This window comes from Pholcus phalangioides, unplaced genomic scaffold, assembly GCF_987345545.1.
Source record: "Pholcus phalangioides strain wild (caught in Gottingen) unplaced genomic scaffold, Ppha-v1.0 ptg000007l_1, whole genome shotgun sequence".
Taxonomy (NCBI): Eukaryota; Metazoa; Arthropoda; class Arachnida; order Araneae; family Pholcidae; genus Pholcus; species Pholcus phalangioides.
The window spans coordinates 5,854,236-5,860,213 of NW_028301600.1; the positions used below are offsets into that span (position 1 = coordinate 5,854,236).

The following is a 5,978-nucleotide window of genomic DNA, read 5'->3' on the forward strand; positions in this document are numbered from 1 at the left end:
TCTAAAAGTTATTTTCAGTGTGAAAAGTACTTTTTTGTCTGTTTTAATATTCCAGTCGCCCAATCAGCCCATGGTAAGTAATCAAAAATACCGACTCCATCACCACAAAAGCAAAGTTTTAGGAAATAATAATCATTTTTATGATTATACAGGCCAAGCAAATACAGAAATGACCTTTTCCCAAAGATAAAGGAAAAGTTTTGTTTTTGTTACATAGTTCAATTTATATAGAGATTTTGACAAAACGAAACATGAACAATTGGCCAAAAATCAAAAAATGAGTTGCTCTGAAGGAAATCATATTTTCAGCCGTAGTCTCTCGAGCAATATGCAGCTTATGGTGACAAAACGAAAAATAGCCGTATTTTAAATGCCGCTTCCTTTTATTTCGAGTTGCAAGCATTCGATGTTGCGAAACTTAACTTTACTCCACTACTGCACAAAAAAAGTGCATCCTGAATTTTATCCCGAAGGCAATACTGTTGTGTCGTCCCAGTTTTTTTGTGTAACTAGACATTTCAGTTCCGTACCCTTTCTCTCATGCCTTTTGAAGAACATTGAATGTCACAGAAGGCCAGAATCTCCCCATTCGCACTAGGTTTCATTCGCTAGGGGCATATTTATTTCACACGCATATAAAAAAGAATCCATCTTCTCCTGTTCTCTTTCTATATATATGTTAGAGAAAACATCGCGTTCCTTTAGGAAAATACAGTCATATTTATACCTCAAATACTTCAATATGTACTGCACACAACCACTAGATTTTACGTTCTGCGAAAACTAAATCAAAGTATTTAGAAATTTTTGTCGAGTAGCTTGTTTCGTTTTGATTAATTAAAATTTATAACATGAGTAATATGGTGATAGCTTCCAAAAAAGGGCCAACAAAAATTTTTTTTATAGTAATATTTGTGTTCAGCTGATCAAACAATTTCAGAATTACCGAATGCCGTGATACGTAATAAGTTAATGAAAGCATATTTCTTTGATACCATAAGAATGATAAGCAAAATTTGGGAAACAGTTTCATAACGGATGATCACGAACTGTTTCCGTAAATCAGGTTTTGAACATGGTCAGGAAATTCTGCAGTGATGCTGATTCCAGAACAGTGGATTAGTGTAGCAGCTAAGATCAAAGAGTTTCGTAACTGATGATAAAATTTTAATAATTGATAATTATTATCCTTTGTGAATGTTGATGATTTAGTTGTAATTCGTAGTCATTTTACAGATTCAAGATATAGTTGGATAATTCAAATTTTGGATTATTCGAACATTTTTCCTAGTGACTTTGGACATCAAATTTACCAAGTTCAACTGTACATTCCATGTATAGTCAACAGTAGGAGACACAAAATAATATATTTTATCGTATTTTAAATGTATTCACCATCATTAATTGAAACGTTGCTACTATGGTACTAGCTGCATCCTTCTACAATTATATTTTTCAAATCGTATTTGGAATTGCTTATAGTCTAATGTTAAACTCCTCTTGATACAACGATAAATCCTTATATAACGATATTTTTTGAGGAGATTTCAAACTGCTACAACGTTATTTTTTATTTATTTCGCTTGAAATATATATTCAATATATTTTTTCAACTCGTCACATACTTTAGCTCTTCCGAGAACGCCTAATAATATCAGTATTTGGTGCCACCTGATCAACGAACGTATTGATGAAATTTCGGTATCGCTACTTTGTGTGATACACCAAAGTGTATTTCAACAAGCCTCTTAACACAGAATCAATGCATTTAATTGAATTTGGTTAATCAACTAATCAATCAAATTTTTTTACAGCGTATAAATACTCAAAAACACATTTTATGGTGGTTCTAACAACGGCGATTGAGAAAAGATGCCAACAACCGCATAAAATTGACGACACGGGATAATAACTTTGCCTCTCGATATAACGATAATCGCTCTACACCGATATTTTTTCTTGTGGTCTGCAGAATATCGTTATATCGAGGTTTCACTGTGTATATTTTCATATCGGTTATAATTTTATTGTGGTCTACTGTTATCAATTTTGTTCACGATGCAAAACAACACTTACATCAATATTGACCACGAATTCTATTGTATAAGTCTCCGAAAAGCAATAATGGACAAATAAATATTCCCCTCATTTGTGCTTGCTAATAAAACCATGTTCAACACTGGATGACAGCGAGATAACATACAACTCATATAATATGAATTCACCAAAATGCATTTTAAACTTTCTTCAATTTTGATGCAGAAATGCTCTTGAACAACTCTTCGCCAGTATCCAATGCGATCTTCAACTTTATAAAGGTATTCCTATTGATAACACCACTTAACATTTTGTCAGAACTTCTTCATCAATCTGATTGGCATTGGCTTAAAGCCAAATGAGGTCTATGTTTTCATTTTCTGTGCTCTGAGGGGTTAATTATTTCCATGAATAAGATATCTCTGAATGATTCGTTAGTTTTAGTATAGAAGACTTTACTGAGACGAAGATAACGATGGTCCTTCACTAATGACCATTGATGAATTTTTTGATTGGGTTAAAGATTAAGAGTGATTTTCGTATTAACTTCAAAAGTTTGAAATGTCTTGTCTCTGATCTCAACTAACTATCGAGAAACGAAAGCCGACTACTTCATTTTGAATGGGTAATTATTGCAAGAGATTTATTGAAAGCCTTACGGCTGACTTCAGAGTTTGATATGATTGAACAATCAGCCGGTGTTTTGTTTTTGAATAAACCGGAAAACATTAAAATATAGTAGAACTTGGTTAATTTGTATTGTGGATAATTAAAACTTGCTTAATTCGAATTTTATATAAAATTCGAACTTTTGCAAACTCCCCTTTAGTTTTCTATCTAATTTAATATGTTAAAATTTCTTGTTTAATTCGAACCTTTTCAGAATTTGAAGGGAAAAACTCCTGATTTTAAGGAAACAGTTATTTTCCGGATATTATGCTGAGGTGAACTCGGAAAGAAAAGCCATCACGTCTCCGCCGGGACTCGAACCCAGGCCCTCTTGCATTCCGGGCAAGCATGCTACCATCTACACCACTGGAGACATGACCCTGCCTCCCTTATTTCACGCACTATGGCGTGAGGCGCTGAAGTAGAGGCATTAAACCGTCCCACCCGGGGACCATTTCCTGAAGTTAAGAGAGGCTTACTGCGCCTCTACTTCAGCGCCTCATGCTACAGTACGTGAAATGAGGAAGGCAGGGTCATGTCTCCAGTGGTGTAGATGGTAGAGCATGCTCGCCCGGTATGCAAGAGGGCCTAGGTTCGAGTCCCGGCGGAGACGCGATGACTTTTCTTTCCGAGTTCACTTCAGCATAATATCCAGAAAATAACTGTTTCCTTGACATCTCGAGCTGAGAAAAAGCCATCTATCTCTCACTCCTGATTTTGTATGAGCAAATTTAGTTTGGAAAAATTCTACAAGAAGCCAGACTTTGCTTGTCTCGATCGAGTTGTTAAACAACAAATTTTTAAAGACTTATAAAAGTTTGAAAGACTGTTTTCTCTACTTTTTTCTTAAAGTATAATTGCCCATTTCAACATTGTTTAGGTGGAGTGCATCGAGAATATGTACTACTTAATGCCGATAATGCTTTTCAACCTGTAAGTAAAGGTGTAACATTCAAAATCTCTTTTTGTCGTCATAAAGAGTATGGGAGGTATCTAAATGTTCAGATCGCAATTACGTTAATGAAAGCATATTTTCTTGATACCATAAGAATGATAAGCAAAATTTGGGAAAAAGTTTCATAACAGATGATCATGAACTGTTTCCGAAAATCAGGCTTTGAACGTGGTCAAGAAGTGCTGCAGTGATGCTAAGATTCCAGAACAGTGGGTTAATGTAGCAGCTAACATCAATTATAAACATATATATTATAATTATGAATGATTAAAATTTGAGAAACAGTTACGTAACTGATAATAAAATTTTAATAATTGTTAATTATTATCCTTTGTGAATATTGATGATTAAGTTGCAATTTGTAGTCATTTGACAGGTCCCGGATAGATTAGTTAGATTCTTGATACTTGGTTCATTTACCAAGTTCAACTGTGCATTCAGTGTATAGTCAACAGTAGGAGGAGACACAAAATAATATATTTTAACATCTTTTAAAATTATTAACCATTAATATATTCAATTTTAAGTCAAAAAAATTACAATTATTTTTGATGAAAATTTTTTATTTTTTTCATAATTTTGTACTATTTTTAAATAATTTTTAAATAAGTAATACTGTTAGTGGTAAACAATTTTCTCTCTTTGTGAAAATTAACTTTTTGATCGATAATTTAAATGATAATTTCATTAGATGCCTTGTCTTCTAAATTATTCTAGAGTTTTTATGGTAGTGTGAAACAAACTTCATACATAGTTAGTTTTTTTAGAATTCTTATCAAACTTAATTCGTCGTCGTCGATTTCTTCTTAATTTAATTAAATATTTTGATGAAAAATTTTAATTAAAGCGCTCAGAATAAAAAGCACGTAAAGAAACCGTCAAGATAAATCACATAGCGTATGTGTTACGCGCTAAATGTGATAAATGCGGTTTTTATGCATAATCGCTGAGTATTTTATTAAGTTTGACAAATTTCCCTGAATTTATTACTTATACCGGCGATTGCGAGTAATACCCAAGCGTCGCGTTGTTGTAAGCATGATAAACCGTTCTATACGATATACTATACATGATAATTCATACAGATGTATTGCATCATTATATCGAGGTACGATCGTAAAATTTGTGATCATTATATCGGGATCCGACTACATTCATCACATATACTAGACTAATTTGGAATTTTTCCATATTTATCAAATTCATCAAATATACTAGGGTATCATGCATAATCACAGATAATGGCGTAAATTTAAAGTATTTATTAAATTTACCAAGGACACTTAGTTATTATGCATAATCGCTGGTAGAAATTATAATGTTTTTATGAAATTTACCGATTAATTAATTTATAAAATTAATACGATTGGGTATTATGCATATTTGCCGGTAAAAATGATAAATTCACTAAACTTACCCAGACGATTGGTAAGTATTAATTTATCACATTTACCGTAACATATATATTGAATAAAACCTAAGCAAATGACTGTTGCTTCATAACAAAAGCTTTTTCTTTGTCAAACAAGCAGAATATTTTATTAAACTGCAAACTGAGATTTCTTACGGCGATACGGTATCTTTTTGTTTTTGGGTGATAGGATGCCACTGAGAAATGGTGGCAATGTTTTTCCCAAGAGAACTCTCAGATCACCCCAGGAAAAGAATGTCGCCGTACACAACGACTGTTCAAGGCTATTTGTTTAGCTCACAGAATAGCTTTTGCACTACTACATCCGACGGAAATACCACCTCCCTAGTGGCAGTAAAGGGTCTTTCGTCCCTCTGGGATGGCTTTTACCAGCTTGAATGATAGGTATAGTCGCGACGAGACCCGAAGGCCATTTTCTCTGCCAATAAACATGGAAACTTTTCACAAGTTTATTCCGTGGCACCACCGCTTTTATATTAAGAATTTCTTGACATGATTTTTTTGGCTACGATTCCCACAAGTAACTTCAATTAAAACAAAACGTATTACTTTTATAAAATTTTTCAAATCGAATCAATAGTCGCATTTTATTTCCGTAAAATACGGTTTCCACTCCATAAAACGCACCAAATCCTATCGAGCTTTCAAGGGTCTCACATACCTTTTAACATGGTGAAAAATTACGTTCTAGTAGAAATATTCAAAATACTCACTGATTTATTTCAAAATTTTTTTACACATATTTTTGATTTGTATATAATGTAATAGAATAAAGTTTTACATATCTCTAATACTTAATATTATACCATACCAATTTTCAAAAAATGCATTAAAAACAGCTTGCGCGCATGGTAAATAGCATTTAAAAAATATTTTAAGTAATAT

At 32.9% G+C, this 5,978-nt stretch overlaps 1 non-coding gene across 1 annotated transcript; it reads right to left on the minus strand.

Annotated features, from left to right (window-relative positions):
* Positions 1-3,006: 3,006 nt before the first annotated feature.
* On the minus strand, positions 3,007-3,080 carry TRNAS-GGA (transfer RNA serine (anticodon GGA)). The gene has a single exon. It is a non-coding gene; the product is annotated as a tRNA-Ser (tRNA).
* Between the last annotated feature and the right edge of the window lie 2,898 nt (positions 3,081-5,978).